The 19,530-nt window shown below is 41.5% G+C and overlaps 1 long non-coding RNA gene across 1 annotated transcript; it reads left to right on the top strand.

Moving 5' to 3' along the window:
- The first annotated feature begins 18,135 nt into the window (after positions 1–18,135).
- Positions 18,136–18,660, top strand: LOC143140080 (uncharacterized). Its single transcript, XR_012990538.1, has 3 exons — positions 18,136–18,349; positions 18,429–18,495; positions 18,579–18,660. It is a non-coding gene; the product is annotated as an uncharacterized LOC143140080 (long non-coding RNA).
- The last annotated feature ends 870 nt before the right edge of the window (positions 18,661–19,530 follow it).

A 19,530-nucleotide genomic window follows, 5' to 3' on the forward strand; every position in this document is an offset into this window, starting at 1 on the left:
ATGTTTACCACTGTGCTGCTTCAGCACCTTCATGTAACAACATTCTGTAAATGTTTAAGAAGTTGCTAGAGTTTTGAGAATGAAATGTCCCATTCTCCATATGGGATTGCAGTTTTAGTATATATAAGTATATATACTTTTTTGATCCCGTGAGGGAAATTTGGTCTCTGCATTTATCCCAATCCGTGAATTAGTGAAACACACAGTGAGGTGAAGCACACACTAATCCCGGCGCAGTGAGCTGCCTGCATCAACAGCGGCGCTCGGGGAGCAGTGAGGGGTTAGGTGCCTTGCTCAAGGGCACTTCAGCCGTGCCTACTGGTCGGGGTTCGAACCGGCAACCCTCCGGTTACAGGTCCGAAGTGCTAACCAGTAGGCCACGTCTGCCCCAATTTTTCATTCCATGATGCCATTCCATGACCTAATTTGACAGGTCTGGACTGCAGACAGGCCATTTTAGCACCTGGACTCTTCCTCTATGGAGAAATACTGTTTAAAGATGTGCAGAATTCATTTTGCCATTTTTTTCCTGAAATATTCAATGTCTTCCCTGGAAAAGACATTGCTTAGCTGGCAGTATATGTTGCTCTAAACCTGTATAATTCATTCAGAATTGATTGTGCCTTGCCAGATGTGCAAGATGCCTATGCTGTAGGCACTAATGTACCTCCACACCATAGATGTTGGTTTTCAAACTGAGCACTAAAACAAATTGGATAGGTTGGATACTTGGATAGGCCCTCTCCTCTTTAGCCCATTGGAGCCCATGATTTCCAAAAAGAATTGCACATTTTGATTGGTCTAACCACAAGACCTTTTCCACGTTACCTCAGTCCGTTTTATACAAGCTCAGGGCCAGATAAGACAGTGGTATTTTCTGTATCATGTCTAAATACAATTTTGGCTGTTGCATGGTAAAGTTTACAGCATTTCTGAGTATCAAACTGTGCACATAGACAATCGTTATCAGAGGCTTTCCTGAGCCCATACAATGATTTAATTTACAGAAAAAGGGTCTGAGTTTGATTAAGTGCCATCTGAGGTCCAAAAGACCACGGCCATCCAATATTGTTTTTCAGCTCTATCCCTTGTTTGCAAAGATTTCTCTGGATTCTCTGAATATTTTAATTAAGAAGCATTAAAATTACATTGTTTCATCATTTGTGCATACAGGTTTACACAGAGTGATACCCCTACATCTTTACTTCTAAGAGACCCTGCCTCTTTGGGATGCTCTTTTTCCTACCCAATCGTGTTGCCAGTTACCCTAATTAGTTGTGAAACATTCCTCCTTTTGTTTTTCTTTATCACAACTTTTCAAGCATTTTGTTTTGTTATTTTGTTTGTATGTTTAGTCGTATCCAAACCTTTGACTGCTAGTATGTCAAAAGGTCTAAATACTCACACCTTGTATGAAGTTGAAAATAAAGGTAGGATTTGCTTCTGAGAAAGGATACAGACTTCAACTCTAGTATCTCTGATAAAATATAAAACAAAGTGCTATCACATTAGAGTGTTGGTTTAGATTAATGACAGAGGCAAAAATATATTTGTGCATATTATTTCCGGGCCCTAAATTGTTGTTCTGTAAAGTTTTCTAAAACAATAGCATTGATTTGAAAAGTAGAAGTGATAAAGCTTGATAAAGATTATTCCTCCCTTTTTAACTAAATACCATGTTGCACTGCTGAGAGGCCTTTTGCACATTAGCAAACATCACGATGGCATATAGAACTTTCATCAGATTGTTTGGCCTGTGTTGATGAGTTGGAAAGTGTTCATTGTTGGGGTAGTTTCAAGGTCCGTGTAACGCTTTGCAGTGCTATGTTCTATTTGCAGAATTCACATGAAAAAATATAAAAAATAGGCTTAAAAATCCGTTATCCATTCTTTAGGACGGCACAGTAAATGGGTTATTGTTGCTTATTTTAAATGATGCTTCAATTTTCTAATTTTCCTTTTTTGCGCTTGTGGTAGGACTGAAAGACGAGCACCGGGGGGAGAACACCATAGCTGGGCCAGGTTAGATGGAAGAGAGCGCCGCCTGAAGTTGTTTGTGATTTTGACTCATTACTTTACAGTATATTTGAATACCATGGCCATGCCATAGCAAATAATTCCCCAAAGCAGAATGCTTTGCCATCAACGTCAGACTTGGCTATACCGGATACAGGCTACCCCAAGCACTGTTTGACATGCCATTTTTACTTATTTAACGCTTTACGCTAGACTAGGTTTCATTAGGCTAAACGAAGACACAACAGTGAGCCTAATTTATCAGTTTATCCATTTATTAATTTCAACAGCAAATTATAGCCTACATTGGCCTGTAGGTGGCTCAAGTCTATTGGTAATGCTCATGTAGGTCTTCAAAGCCCAGAACATGAGTAGGCTAGAACACGTAGGCCTACTCATAAGTGTCAGGACGCAGCAATGTCTCCCTCTGCATCTGAAGTTCTGATCTCAAGCTGACATTATCAATCGCTTGGCACCTTGATGCAAGCTGAACTGTGTTTGATAGCCCTCCACCTCTACATCCGCTGATAATGTGATCACTAACACCGCGCCAATATATCAGGTCACCCCCCCCCCCCCACGCGTGGTTCAGCCCAACAAAAACAGTAAAAAAGGCAAAAATCCAATATTAACGGAATTTTACTTTAGTTCCCAATCCAGTTTCTGTTTTCTTTATCTTGCGTGACTAATGACACATTTAGAAAATAGCAGCAATTACCTATTTGCTGACCAGTTAAAAAATGTGAAAATTGGATTATTGAACACATTTTTTATTTGGATCAGATGGATGGAGCAAATAGAACAAAGCACTGCAAAGCGTTACACGGACCGTTTCAAGTCACAGTTTTGTTTAATCTCATCTCATTTCAGCATGTTGGACCACCTCTACAGATGTAGTTGAAAAACACAATGAGATCGCTTCACAACTTCTGGAGGAAAGTCCAGTATTACTTTTCTGTCTGAGCTCTCAGTGAGCATATCTTTACATGTGGTAAGGCCAAAAGACAATCCATAACCATAAGTGCCACCTGCAAGGACTAGCTCTGTGTGATTTCCTTTGCCATCATTCCACCACTAGATGGAGGCCAACCGAGGTGAACTGCCACTAACATCTTGTGTCAGTGAGTGGAAAGGTATAGCCTGCAAATTATTACAATGAATTATCACAGGCTTGTTAATCTCTCCAGCGTTTAATCTGTGAAAAAGGTGTGAATCTTTCCTTTGCCAAAGAGAAATTTGCATGTTGATCAATTTCTGTGATTGGTGGTGTGCTTGAGGGAGGGGTTGTGAATTACCTGGATATGATATGGCCACCAAGTATGCTTAAAAACTGTGCAGAAGAAATATTTCTCCATGTAAAGGAGAATTTCGGCTTTTTTTCACATAGATCTGGTTCTTGAGGTCACCGAGTACTGGCAGTACATTTTTTTGTAAAACAAGTGGTTCTAGCTCGAGTTGCTGCCGCCAACAGCTAGGATTGCCAGGCAGCTACAGTTGTACACTCACCAGCCCCTATGTTCATGACCCCAGAGTATAGGACTGTGGCCGATACAGCATCTTTTCATGGGGTGGATTGCTGATCCACAGGACCCACCACAGGAGCCTGAGGAGTAGCAATCCCTTGCTGCAGCATCTCCATCTCTTGTGTCCGGGTCCGCTTATTGGACCTGAACAACAAGAAATATAAAAAACAAGATTTATTTCCATGAATAGAGTTGTTCTTACTACCTATCTATATTGTATAGATATACAGACATTAAAGGTGCTCTAAGCCAGTGTTTCCCAAACTTTTTTTCTGGGGACCCACTTTTTAAAAATGACAGACCATCGCGACCCATTTCACTTCAGATCTAACCTGCATGCAACCACCAATATTGTTTTAGGCCACAGGTTATCAAACATTTCTTCGGGATATTCTTGCATGCTACGCATTCGTCGTCACTCTTCAGCATAGTAAACTGTTCCTTTATTTCTAAAGAGAGATGTTGTAGGCTGCATTGCAGACAAATGGATCCATAACACCGTCAATCCCTATGTAAACATGTAGCAAATAACTAGCAAGTAGCAAATAAGTCGTTATATTGTAGCCTAATTGTGGAGGTTTCTTTATTTGGAAAGTTGAATCCGCATTTCCCTCTGGAGTTAAAACGTTTGTTTGTAGGCCGCTGTGTATTGATGTAGTGACAAGCTATGTTGTAAGAATGTGAAATGAATACATATCAGAACAATGGCTTTTGCGCGATAGTCAAAAGATATTACTGCCTAGTAGAGTTTGCGAGGTGGAAAACGAGAGGAAATAATAGCGTTTAAAATGTCAATTTAAATTGTAGCCTACCTAATATAATGCACTGTTGAGTGTTTTAAATCCGAAATAATAAGGAATGTGATGAGGTTGCTATTAACTTTAAAGATTGCATCTACAATCGAAACTATCTACAGCCTATGACGCAAATTGACGGTATACGGATGTCTGCTTTAGTTGACTAGATTTTAATCGGTGAAGTTGAAGAGCTGGTGTCCGTTAATGTTCGTGCAAATAGGCTGATTCATGTCCCTTGCATTTTGCAACTGCGAGGTCCATGGCAGGCGCCCCACAGAAATGTTTCATTTTGCGAGTGAGATCCACGCTGTCCCCTCTGCGACGCGTTCGCCCCCCAATTTCAGAGCTATTATAAATGCAAAACTGCACAGAGGACCGTGACTGTGGTAAACAAACTATATCCTAATAGAAAACTGATAGCTTTCCTGGCTAAATTGTATAAGTTAGGCCTATTGGACAACATAAATTGTGCTGGCGACCCAAATAAAATCTCCTGCGACCCACCCGTGGGTCGCGACCCAGTCTTTGGGAAACACTGCTCTAAGCGATGCTGGGTAATATCACTTCTGTTGACTTTCAAACAAAACAGAGAGCTAGCTCGCTCACGTTAATGTGAAACGTTAAGCCAGCATCAAGGGCTGCAAATAATACCGGGCCAAGGAAACACTATCTGGAAGAAGAAAGCATCAAATTCCTTCTAGCGTCTCTCAAAACTAGTGACTCAATATAAAAGTGAGTTTTTCTCAGATTACTTACCCGCTACCTGTGTTCGAGTTATCAAGGAACTGCACGATATCGTTGTTGCTAGCCACCTAGCAAACAAACGTTTAAAAGAAAGTTGACACCGACGAGCCGTCGCCGCGACACGATGCCTCCCCTCAGCTGTGCACCAGGCTGCGACTCATGTGTCCTTCTCAGCGAAAAGATAGTGGAACTCGAAGCCAGAATAGCAACCCTCTATCAGATTGAGAAGGATGAACAGTTCCTCAACACCATTCTCTCCGTAAGTACCTCTCTTACACACACTAATGCCAGATGCCCTGATTTCACTCTGCCCTCCAATACTTTAACCATGCCATGCACTAATGCAACTTCTCTCCCTGTTGCCTCTCCCCGGCCTCTGCTGAGAACCAAGCCTGCTCTGCTGGCCAGCTCCACTCCACACCAGCCTGAGCCATGGCGTAGAAGCAAGCATCACAAGCACGGCAGTCGGTCCGGACAGCAGGCCCAGCCCAACCTATACGACTGGAAAATCGCTACGCCATTCTGACCGAGGATGAGGAGCCCCTCCTGCCCCGAGACAACCATCCTGGTCCCTCCTCAAAGTCGGCGCCCCCCCGACCCTCTCCTCCCCGGACCTCATCAACCTCCACCCTGGTCATCGGCAGTTCCATGGTTAGAGACCTCTGCATTCCCCCATCATGTAGCGGCCCCTCCAAGGTCTACTGCTTCCCTGGTGCCAAGGTCCTTGACATCCAGCAGAAACTCCCAAGCATCCTGGCCTGCCACACCAAGGTCAACAACATCATCGTACACGTGGGCACAAATGACATCAGAGATAAGCAGTCAGTAGCACTGCAGGAAAACTACAAAACTCTCATCACCACTCTGGGCCTCTCCCTACCTACAGAAAAGGTGCTGAGAGATGGTCCAGACTGTTCGATCTCCACACCTGGCTCAAATGCTACTGCACCTCCCTAAGCATCCCCTATGTCAACAACTGGGGCTTGTTCTGGGAGAGGCCCAGTATGCTGAAGCGTGATGGTCTCCACCCAAACCAACATGGAGCCAGGCTACTCTCTGACAACATAGCGTCCACACTGAGGCATTGACATTCTGTAGAAAATATTAAAGATTCACGCCCCCCAGGTATTGATTCGAATGGCATTATACATGTGGATGGGTCTGAGAATGTTTTCTGCAGGGTAACATACAATACTACTACCATAGATCAAGCTGCTTCATGCAATAGCATGACTTATGCTTATAGTTCTATTCCAACGTTGATTTCTACCCAACGTATAGTAAAAAGAAAAGACAAATTTAAAACTAGAAACCTAACAAATATTCTTTCCATACCTCAGCATATTCCTCAAAAGCCAGAGGCATTTTCAGCTAACATGGGCTTACTAAATATAGTTGCACTTACTACCAAAACCTTTGCAATCAATGATTTTATTAGTGAAAAAAAATTGGATTTTCTGTTTCTTGTTGAAACCTGCCTGACTTCAGACAGCGAAGCTGTTCTTGTTGAAACCTGTCCCCCAAATTATAATTTCTTCCACTCAATTAGACAAGGCAAACGAGGTGGTGGAATTGCCTCCATTCTCTCAAACAAATATAGCTGCACTAGGGTTGGGCGATGTCGCCTAAATTGGCATTTGACGATGTGTACAGTAAAACATCGTGATGGACGATGATATCGTCGGGGGGGGGGGGGGGGGGGGGTTCGTTTAGTAAACAGCCTATAGGTATGTCTGTACAGAAATACATTTATAATGTTCTACATAAAAATAAAAAAAATGCTATTATATAGGCTATACGGCCTGATGAAAGTGGACAGCTAAGAGAGACATACTGACCAGGCTACCGAAGTTGTGTGGAAGATCTAATCCAAGAAAATTGTTGTGAAAGACGGATAGACAATCAATCTGAACACTTGCGTGTGCACCAACCAGCGGAATATTACACATTGACAGACTTCGCTGGACCCAGCAAAAAAGCTACTTAAGACTACTATCGTGGTCACTCATTTAAAATATTAGTACTATGCAGCATCCCACGTTATCAGGCTACCGTCTATGCTGACTATAAGGGCGGCGGGAAGTGAAAGTAAAGGGCTGCAATCGCGCAGTCCAGGCTATAGGAGGGCGAAGTAAAAACACTTTTACAAATAACGAATCCCGATTACCACTCCGCTGCTGTCTGGGACTTTTGCTAAATGCATGAAATACAAGCCTTACAGTGAAAGACGGATAGGCTACCTTCTGATCCTATAATTAACGAAAGATATGGTTTATTTTAACACAGAGAAGAAGGACGCATTTGGCGCTCGCTGTAGCCTCGCAAAAATATTTGAGCGCTAGAATGTCCTAGTCATAGCCTAACAATAATAAATCTATATTTTCTGCTAAAACATTAGGCTACATATTACGTCCAATGTAGGCTATAGGCCTGCGAGACATGTAGGCTACTAAAGGACAATTAGGCTACACATTCCCGTCACAGTCAGGAATTATTTGAATAAGAGGGTAAGTCTTTTATTTTACAAGACGGTAGACTAATACGTGATAACTGTTTGGCTGACAGCCTTTAAAGTAGGCTCAATTTCATTTTCAGGGAAAGGTTTTTTTATGTTTTAGCCTGTTACAGCAAGAATTAGTGACTGGCATGTGGGGGCGTGGCATCACGATGGTTGCTTTCCATCGTGATGCCTGTCAACCATCACGATGGACGATGATATCGTCCTTCGGCACAACCCTAAGCTGCACTAGAGTCAACTTTGGCGGATTCGCTTCCTTTGAGTATATTGCCCTCACTCTGAAGGCTGACCCAGCTGTACTTCTATTAACCTTATACCGCCCTCCTAAACTATGGACTGGCTTTCTCGATCAGTTTTCTGAACTTATGTCGCTCATCATCACTAGCTATGATCGGATAATTGTAAATGGCGACTTTAATATTCATGTCAATAAGACAACTGATGCTAAAGCCAGTAAGTTCCTTAATGTTTTGGACAGTTTAGAGCTAAAGCAGCATGTTACAGGACCCACCCACAACACCCTCGATCTAGACATTTCTAGAGGGATAGAAGTCACAGACTTATCAGTAAATAATATAAATATGTCTAAACATTATTGTGTATCTTTTAATATAATACTACATACTCCAAAAATTCATCCCGAAATTGCAATCAAATCGCGACTCTTGGACATTAGAGCAGAACAGCAGTTCATAGCTCTTATAGACTCCATAAATTTAGATATTTTACATCATCCCATTGATCAAATGGTAGAGGCTCTCAATCGTGAATTAGGCGCTCTGCTTGACAGAGTGGCACCCTTAAAGACTAAAAAAAGGCCCTGTAGCAAACTGACACCTTGGATGAACGAAAATATCCATGATCTAAAAAGATCATGTAGAAAAGCCGAGAGAACATGGAGAAAAACTAAGTTACAGGTTCACCGTGCCATTCTAAAAGAAAAAATAGCAAATTATAATAGAGCTATTCGGAATGAGAGAAGGAACCACTTCTCTAAGGTAATTGCTGAAAACAGTGGAAACTCTAGGGTGTTGTTCTCCACCATTGATAGGCTATTGCATCAAACACCTTTTGATACACTCAGTCAGGCATCCTCTCTAAGATGCTAAGAATTAGCAGACTTCTTCAAAATCAAAGTCATTTCTATAAGGGAGGCTATTGGTAACACAAGTAATATGTTTGATAGTACACCAAAAAACAGCCTCCCAAAATTAAGGTTCTTTAGCACTATTACTCAATCTGAGCTTGGTAAAATGATAACTCAAACCGGCTCCTCAACATGTGTTTTGGATCCAATCCCTACTAGATTCCTCAAAAATGTATATGATAGCTTAGCTCCCTTTATTCTCAAGGTAATAAATACCTCATTAGAAACAGGTATATTTCCAACTGCTTTTAAAACCGCTGTTGTGAAACCTTTACTTAAAAAGTAAACTGACTCTGACTCAAACAAAGTCTCAATTCTTATTCTTCTGGATTTGAGTGCGGCATTTGACACCATTGATCATAGCATCCTAATTCACCGCCTTGCGAAGTGGGTGGGTCTCTCTGATAATGCTCTAAACTGGTTTCAAACCTACATTACTGGCAGAGATTTTTATATCAGTCTAGGAGATCATGTGTCTGAAAAACATGACTTGCCTTTTGGTGTGGCCCAGGGGAGCTGCCTTGGTCCCCTGCTATTTTCCCTATATATGCTTCCGTTGGGAAACGTCATAAGTCAGCATAATGTAAACTTCCACAGCTACGCAGATGATACCCAATTGTATATTTCTGTGGAGCCAACTAACCCAGATGGCCTTTGCTCCCTCACTGCATTCCTAACCTCCATTAATCAGTGGATGAGCAAAACATTTTTGAAACTAAATGATGACAAAACAGAGGTACTTTTAGTTGGACCAAAACTAAAGCGAGACATTGTTCTTAGTAATCTGGGGAACTTGGCACACCAGGTCAAACCAAAAGTAACAAGCCCTGGTGTCATCTTAGATGCAGAGTTAAGTTTTAAGCCCCATATCAGTAAAGTTACTCAGACAGCCTATTTCCACCTGAGAAACATTGCCAAAGTTTTTAACTCAACAAGATGCAGAAAAACTAATTCACGCCTTTATCACTAGCAGGTTAGACTACTGCAATGCACTTTTCACTGGTCTTCCCAAAAAACATCTAAAGAAATTGGCACTCATACAGAACTCTGCGGCTAGACTTTTAACTAAGACCAAGAAGAGAAAACACATCACCCCTGTGTTGGCTGAACTGCACTGGCTCCCTATTTCCTATAGAATTGATTTTAAGGTTATGTGAATTACTTACAAAGCTCTGAATGGCATAGCACCTTCATATATCTCTGAGCTTTTAATATCTTATCAACCACAAAGGAAACTTAGATCATCCAATTCTAATCTTTTAATCGTACCCAAAGTGCTCCACAAACAAAGTGGAGAAGCTGCTTTTATCCATTATGCCCCAAAACTATGGAACACCCTGCCTCTGAACATCAAGCAGGCGATATTTTTAAAAAAGATCTGAAAACATACCTGTACAGGAAAGCTTTTAGTTAACTCATCTTATCCTGTAGACTACTTTTTCAGATTATTCTACATCTGCTGCCATAGGAAGGCGCAGCCAGCCAGAAGCAGATGGGCTCCCTCTATTAAGTCAGGTTCTGCTCAAGGTTTCTTCCTGGAATATGGGAGTTTTTCCTTGCCACAGTTGCCATATGGCGTGCTTGTGGGGGGTAAAGGGTTAAGCCTGCAAGTCTTATGACATGTTATTTTCTATATTTTTGATATGTTGCTGAGTGGATCATAAACGGCCCCAGCAATGAAGAAAAGTGATTGATAATGACTGACTGACTATTATTGTGTTACATGCTTCAAATGTAAAGCACTTTGAGCTGCATTCTGTGTATGAAAGGTGCTATACAAATAAAGCTTATATACTTCCTCCCCCTCCCTCCCATGCTGCTCCCGTGCAATTGAAACTCTCCTAAATGTGCATCTCGTCTGTGATTTGCTGGAACAGTTTGTTATGTTTTTATGGGCTAGGTTTGCCCAGGTTGTTTTTGTTGCTGTTTTTGGAGCCTGGGCTGTCCACAGAGATTGCGTTTTTTACAGTGTATTCAGGACAGGTGACCGTGATTTGTTCAAGTAAGAGTTGTTCCTGGACCAACATTCTAAAGACGGTCCTGGACCAACAACTCTTTAGCCAATCACAGCCTTGTGATGTCATCAATGTGAGCCTTCTGCTTCTGCCATTGCCATTTTGTAATTTCCCTCCAGAAACAACCAGGGGGCAGGCGAACGTTCGGAGAGCGTAGACACTATGGCGGATCTGAGGCTAAATAGTAGACCAGTTTCACCTAGTCATCCCATTGAACCCCATTCAATTTGGCGCCACTTTGACATCAAATAACGTGTTTTAAGCCTTTATATGAACTTTTTCTATTTTCGGAGTAATTGTGTGATTGGCGTCATAACCTCGTAACTGATTTACCGGCTGAGTAATAAACTTTTTTCCGAAATCAATGCTAACGTGACGTAATTTACGTAATGAGCATGTGACCAGAGCGAGTGAAAGCGTCGCACAGGAGCAAAATAGCCGTATTCTCTGGATAAGAACGAAAGCATCGGAGCACAACATTTCGGCATAGTTTTGATGGATTGACAGTAGGCTATGAATGTGGCGAGTGCTGTTTATATGAAATCACATTTATCTACGAACAACTAGGACATTTAAGAAAAGTATTGTAGACGTGGTGGTAACGAAGTAAGGGGCTACATACCCAATCTCTTGGTGCAGCTATCACAACAGTTACACGAGTCAGACTACGTGCCTACGCTACATCTACGTCCCCTGAGCCTGCACAGAAAGCCTCGTCGACCAACAGGAAACGGTTGAAATTTGCTTCACCCGCCTCGACTTACGTCTACGTGATGACTCTCCTAGCGTTCATGGGCTTCGGAAAAAAATGTCTCCGAGTGAAAACATCATCATTCCGCGTCATTCACGTCACTTAATGTGTGAGTCAGAGGTCGGAAACTGGGGCTAGATTTTGCTAACAGAGTTGCCCAGTTAGGGGCTCGTCATCACTTTTGTCGTCACGTTGTAGTTCGATTGTAGTCCATGTGGCCTTTCATGTCCAACAGTTTTAATGTGAACTTGGGAATTTGCCCTTTTTATCACTTGAAAGCTGCATATCTTTCTTTCACGAGCGTCTTATACTATATTTTAAGCAAATACAGTTGTTTGTTTAGGATTAGTGAGTGTATGTTTTAACCTTTGTTGTGGCATCCGTGGGACTGGACACTGCGGAGATTGAGGTCCCGATTATAATACTTACATTTGTCACACATTCAGATGGCAAAGCACATGAACACTTGCTGTCGTAAAAACAAAGTAGCCATGGGGGCGGTCCTTGTCATTCTGAGGTGCTCTGAATGCACCATCTGTCCATATCTTTTACTGTCGGAAACAACCAGTGGTCACCATATCTCAATACGGCAGTGGCGATTGCTGCTCTTTGGAACAGGGGAAGCTCTGATAAAAATGGTAAATTATTAAATTAATATTATTAAGGTGCTATATTGTTCTTTGAGGGCAAAAAGTATCCCAAACAGTAGGCTATTGAGTTGGCATGGCAGACATGGCATAATGTAGCCTACACCGTTATATAGCGTGCTACCTAATTTAGCCTAAATACACAAATGGAACAAAAGCAAGTCACAAACTCTGTAACTCCACATTACAGTTTTATTTACAAAGACAAATTATGAGAATTTGAGCTGCAACTTGCCTTGTCTCTCGACTTCATCTGCTAACACTAACGTTAACGCATCCCTGCCTTGAACTTGAACCACTTCCTGTCAGATCGTGACATATGCTGTCAATCAAAAAGAGTCCAGCCTCTATGACGGTTCCTCCAATCATCATACAGAAGCTCGGCGTCCGGGCCATCCAGAGCCCGTCTACGGAGAGCCTTGCCACTCCGTATTAAGTCCCATTGTACCGAATTTTGGATGCAGTTCCACCAGAGTTCCACTGGGGGCGATCGCCATGAGTGCAGAATGAATGGGAGTCAAAGGAACTAGACAGCTAAATTGGTCTCTTTCACCTGATTGTCGTTGACAAATCTCAGATTTGATTGTAGTTTGTATAACTTCAACATGGGTTATAGGTCAAAAGTTGAATGAACGAGTACTTATGTCCTTTTGATTTCTTACAGGTTGGGTCGTTGTTGCACATAACACGCTAGCATTGTGCTAATGAATGACATCATTGACACATTTGAAAGGCTTTTTAGAACAATTAAGTGACTTTAAAAAATATAATACTCAACCAAGTGTATTTTCTTTGCCGCCCCTTTCGAATGCAATACTCAAATTACTTGAAAAAAAAATGATATCCCAAGAAAAGTGGATTTTGAGGGGTACAGCTCCATAGACCTCCATGCATTCTGCACTCGTGGACGAGCGCCCTCATGTGGAACCACAGAAGGAACTGCAACCAGTTCAGAAACCGGAAGTTTTCCGAGAGTGGCAGTTCTCCCCTTATTAGACATTCTCTGGGCCATCCCACTGTCCCAGAGACGCCGGGCTTCCCTGGAAATGACGATTTTGTGGCGCTTGTCCAATAAACGTGTAGCTTTTCTGCACTGAGATCAGCCCACTCTGTAGTGCCATTGAAAGTCCAGTGAAGCCGAGCGTCTATGGGTTTTTTGCATGTTTTTTTTTTTATGGATCGCGTCGTCACAGCAATGTATTACGGGTGCGAAATCACGATAAATGACCGGCAAAACCTTATTGCTGAACAAACTAGCCATCTAGTTGGAATAGTAGGCTAGAAGCTAATGTAATAGTGTTATTTGATGCGATTTTCCGTGATATTTTAGAGGAGGCTGAGCTTTCCCTGTAGTCTTAGAGCAATCGCCTCTGCATCCTTGCATATTTGTGTGTAAAATAAAATAATTCTGAGTGGAATCTGAACATATGCACCTTGGATTTGATTTAGTTTATATAGTATATTTAGTATTTTAGTATCATGCTTATCTTCTACTCTATTGTAGGCCTACAGTGGAGTTGTTTTATGTTGTGTGTGATGTCTGTATGCTACTGAGACCTTGAATTTCCCCTTGGGGATCAATAAAGTATCTATCTATCTATCTATTTATATATCTATCTATCTATCTATCTCTATCTAGATTTTTTTTTTTTTTCGTTTTAGCTGACTTGGGTTCATGTTTGTCTAATGTTAGCTGCTAGGCTAGGGACCATACGTTTACTGTAACACATTAGCTTCCTAATAGGTAATTCAGTGGCTATGCATCTTTTAAATAACTTATTTCGAAGGGATACAGTAGTTGAAGTAGCTTCAAGCTCATTTAGGAATATTGGTGCCGCTGTTATTCTTGCTAATGTAGCTAGGGAACATACACTTACGCTACCAAATTAGCTTGCTAATAGGCGCAGCATGCAACTATGTGAAGTGCCAAGCCGGTGTTATGTTAGTTCAGGAGCACAATTTTGGACTACTAATGTAGTTTGGTAATAGGCTAAAGCAGTAGTTTTTGTTTGTACATGGTCCTGGAGTGACGTTGCCATGTTGGTCCAAGACCATTAGAATGTTGTTCCAGGACCGTCATTACAATGTTTGTCCAGGGCTGTCATTGCAATGTTGGTCCAGGACTGTTTTTACAATGTTGGTCCAGGACTGTTATTGCAATGTTGGTCCAGGACCGTCTTTACAATGTCGATCCAGGACCCACATTGTCATGTTTGTCCAGGACCATCATTACAATGTTGGTCCAGGACCGACTTTACAATGTTGGTACAGGACCGTCTTTACAATATTGGTCCAGGCCCATCTTTAGAATGTTGGTCCATCACCGTCTTTACAATGTTAATCCTGGACCAACATTGCCATGTTGATCCTGAACCAACATTGTAAAGACCGTACCGACCTGGACCAACTTCCCTGTGATGGACCTGGACTAGCTTCACTGTGATGTACCTGGACAAACTTCCCTATAATGGACCTGGAATTACGGAGCCCAGGAGGTGTCATTGCAAGATATATTTGTGTATCGAGAGAACGTGCGCTCATTTTACTAAATCGTGCACACGTTTTACTAAATTGTGCTCTCAATTTGTAAATCGTGCACACGATTTAGTAAATTGTGCGCACATTTTATTATATTGTGCGCACGTTTTACTAAATTGTGCTCTCAATTTACAACAATTAAAATGAGAGCACAATTTAGTAAAATGAGCGCACTATTTAGTAAAACGTGCACACAATTTACTAAATCGTGTGCACGTTTTACTAAATTGAGAGCACAATTTAGTAAAATGAGTGCACAATTTAGTAAAATGAGCCCACGCTTTCTGGATATATACCAAAAAATACCTTGCAATGACCCCTCTAGGGCTCCGTATGGAATAAACAAAGCAGACAAAAATATTTTGCAGCTTATTGTATAAAGGTTTAAACATGGCAAGTGTCTTAGAAATGTAGCAAAAAAAAAAACAGTCTAACAACAACCGACAGATTTGTATTGCTATTAGCAAGCTACTTTTTTGTATCCTAGTTGTAATGATGGTCCTGGACAAACATGACAATGTGGGTCCTGGACCACATTGTAATGACAGTCCTGGATAAACATGACAATTTGGGTCCTGGACCAACTTTGTAAAGACGGTCCTGGACCAACATTGTAATGGCGGTCCTGGACAAACATGACAATGTGGGTCCTGGACCACCATATGATGGTCCTGGATAAACATGACAATGTGGGTCCAGGACCAACATTGTAAAGATGGTCCTGGATAAACATGACAATGTGGGTCCTGGACTAGAGTGTGGCTACCCGACGGGACCCGCTTCCAGTTTTATCGCGATTTTCAGACTAATATCTGAAAAACTAAACTGAACGACGATTACAGCAATACACCACAACTTTGTCACTAGAAATGTTATCAAAACATATTTTTATGCTCAAACGATCTTAGTTTATAAAAGTTTGCTCTTAGAACAGCCTGGACGAAGTCAGCCATGTTTTCTAGGTTTCTGAGTACTAAATTGGCCAATCAAAATCCTTGTTCCGCCTTCTTCATTTGCATGCAAGTGCGACATTGCGCACTAGTTAACTAGTGGCCAATGTTACGTCCCACTAGTGGCACAAAATGCCAGCCGTTTGTGTATTTATTCAAATTCCAGGGGGCATTTTTCTCCTGCTAGTTCACTATGGACAGTGTTTTGTCCTCACTAGCTAACATGTAAGGCTCAAAATGCCCTCTATAAGCCAGTGAAAGGCATTATAATGCAGATATGCTCACTAGTTAACTAGTGAGCATGTCCTGTTCCATTACTAGTAAACTAGTACGGCCAAACATGTCAACTAGTTAAAGGAACCATATGTAAGAAAAATATTTTAATTAATCATAAAATGGCCCTGATATGTCACTAGACATTAAGAAATCATGTTCATTTCAAATACTTATATCACTGACAATAGTAGTCCGGCCAGGATATTGTCATTTAAAAAGTTGCAGCCCTCAACTGATGTTGATGTTGTGTTTTGTCATGTCATGTTGTGTTTTGGCCTGATGTGCCACCCTCCACCTATCTACTAATCACAAAGTCAGTAGTGTTTCGCCATCAGGGTTGGCAACCTCGAGTCAGGGGGGAGGGGGAGGGGATACACCGCTCTTCAGTATTTTGAAAGTGATTGCAGTACCAGTTTTGGCCACAATCTTACATATGGTTCCTTTAACTAGTGAAGGCCAAATTGTCACTAGTTAACTAGTAAGAGTACATTTTTGCATTACAAGTGAACTAGATAGCTCCAAAAACAGCCACTAGTGTGTGTCTTGTGCACACTAGTTAACTGCCACACATGCAAACTAGTGAGACTTCAATTGTTCCACTAGTTAACTAGTGGACAAAAATGATCTTTGAGCTTTTAATTACTTGTGAAACTATGTGCAGTTAATGTGTACAATCTTTTTTTTTTCAGTTATTAATCAGAAAAGCGTGACTGAATGGATACATTTATGTCTGTGGTTGCCTAGCAACAATAAACAAAGAATAGGCCTAATATTAAAATCGATCCCTTGAATCTTTGGTGTGGATCAATAAGAGCTCACTTGTTAAAGCATGGGGTTTCCCTGTTATTATTAAAAACCATTTTGACAGAATATGAGATACTGCATACTATGGAAAGCCGATTGAGCATTTATTCTGATATCTTGATATCAGGCATAATTGTCATGTACATGTAAGCCATTTTTGTCAACTAGTTAACTAGTGAGCCATGTTTCTGTGAACTCGTTAACTAGTGACAGCCAAAATGCTCACTAGTTAACTAGTAAGGCCCAAATTCTCTCTAGTTAACTAGTTCATATGTTTCATATCTTACTAGTTAACCCACTTGTTAAATTCCCACTTGTTAACTTCTATGTAATTTGGCCAGCCGCTTGAGCATTTATTCTGATATCTTGATATAAGGCCAACATGCAAGCCATTTTTGTCAACTAGTTAGTTGTTAACTAGTGAGCCATGTTTGTGCACACTAGTTAACTAGTGACAGCATAAATGCCCACTAGTTAACTAGTGAACACATTCCAGCTTCACTAGTTAACTACTGAGAGCCAGAAATGTCCACTAGTTAACTAGTAAAGGCCAAAATGCATACCAGTCAGCTAGTTGAAGGCTTTTGGGTCTCACTAGTTAACTAGTGACTGCCACAAATGTGCACATGTTTACTAGTGAAGGCAAAACACCTCACTAGTTAACTAGTTGCAGTAGGTCAATGTCACTAGTTAACTAGTGAACCATAAATGGCTTACTAGCTAGCTAGGTGATGGCAGTAGTCTCACTAGTTAACTAGTTGATGCATCCTTTGTCCAAACTAGTTAACTAGTGAGGTCATAAATGTATACTAGTAAACTAGTTCAAGACAAAATTCACACTAGTCAACTAGTGGCGCAGAATTCAAATTAGGAGGCGGAGAATTCTGGAAATTGAGGCTTTCTATTGGCTCCCTATGTCCAAATAGAAGATGACAACCAATCACAGCGCAGAATTTCACAAAATCCCACCCACAACATTTGCATGTGGCACACAAGTTAACATGCTGGCCAAAGGAACTTTAACTAGTAAACTAGTGGCTTCAGTGTGACACTTACATGTAAACTAGTGAAGGCAGAACTGCTCACTAGTTAACTAGTGAAGACACAAATGCCCACTAGTTAACTAGTGAGGTCTAAAAAGTGTCACTAGTTTACTAGTGTGCACCAAAACACCCACTAGTGAACTAGTGATGGCAATTTCAGCCCCACTAGTTAACTAGTGAGATGCCAAAATGGTCACTTGTTAACATGTAAATGTGGGCAATGGGACTTCATTACCCAGAGTCACGTAGTATAAAATGACATCCGCTGGAGTGGAATGCGCATTGGAATCAGCTGTCAGGCAGGGGGAGTGGACAAGAGTGGAAACGCGATTTTCAGCGAGTACATGCTGGGTTAGTGCACAGGCGTGCAGTGATTTTGGAGAGTGGCCCGAAACAGCGGCAACTTGCAAACCCAACGCCGGCTTTATCAATGGTATGTATTCCTGCCAAGTGCTTTGATGTGATGTGAGCCTCGTAAAAGGGGATTATGTGATTTGACCACAAGCTATTTTGTAGAACTTAACTGGCGACTGAGCAGAAGCAATTCAAACGATTCTCGCTGAGACCGCCAACCACTAAGGTGCGTATAACTTAAGTGTTTTGAAATGGTAGCCCCGGTCAGCCGGATTGGGATACTTATGTTTATTGCCCTTAAACAGATCAACTTTGGCGTTGCATCGCGAATGCTAAACTGGCTTGTGTGCTTGGGCGGATCTCCTCGTAAAAGTAGGTAGGCTACCCATTGGTTTACTAAGCTGTCACCAGATTCTAGTTTGGTAATGACTTAAATGCGCGTTTATTGTGTGTAGCCCGTGATTTCTCTGGGTCTGGCTTCAGTGACGGAGCCGCGCACATTAGAAGCCCTTTGGCCTCGAGGCCCGTTGATTGTGAGTGTTTGGTTTATTACTGGTGAGTATTAAGTGTGAGTGATAGTATCCTGTAATATCGCATAATGGGAGTGAAGGAGTTATGACTGCACGACTGATAAATGTGTGTTTTAATTTCTCTTGTAGGATTGCGGATTTTGTAGGACGTCGCAGCCACTGTTTTCCCATACCGTGAATTATCATGTGTTTTAGCTTTTGTATCATGCCGTGCTTATGAAATTATTAGTGTCGGGACAGAAGTGGAATTCCTCCTTTTACAAGGGCATTTGTAAAGGGTTTCCCTTCTTTTTGGGGATTGGGCATTGCGCAATTTGGCGAGGTAATCAGCAACGAAACCTACTCCTGCTTGTTATGTGGAACATTAATTTATTTGTATAGTGTGTAAATTCTAGCCTATCCGTTGATTCGGGATCTGAGGTGGACAGCGGGCACTTCTCGGATGTGATAAGGTGACCACTTGGCTGCTGTGATTCTTATTGGAAATGCTGTGAGTTGTAGTGGGGATAAACACAAGTTAATGCTGTGCTGTCACGTTTGCTGTGGAAATTGTAGCCTCTTGGACTTATAAAATAAATTGTTTGTTTAACATGTGAGCGTTTTGGCTGCAATGGCCTTCACTAGTTAACTAGTGGACATTTTGGGGCACACTAGTAAACTAGTGACACTTTTTGCACCTCACTAGTTAACTAGTCGAATGGAAATTGCCATGACTAGTTCACTAGTGGGTGTTTTGGTGCACACTAGTAAACTAGTGACACTTTTTAGACCTCACTAGTTAACTAGTGGGCATTTGTGTCTTCACTAGTTAACTAGTGAGCAGTTCTGCCTTCACTAGTTTACATGTAAGTGTCACACTGAAGCCACTAGTTTACTA

Source organism: Alosa pseudoharengus, unplaced genomic scaffold, assembly GCF_046254945.1.
Source record: "Alosa pseudoharengus isolate Yale_2024_CS ecotype anadromous, Long Island Sound unplaced genomic scaffold, YU_APseudo_1.1 YU_APseudo_1.1_scf_10, whole genome shotgun sequence".
In the NCBI taxonomy this organism is placed as follows: domain Eukaryota; kingdom Metazoa; phylum Chordata; class Actinopteri; order Clupeiformes; family Clupeidae; genus Alosa; species Alosa pseudoharengus.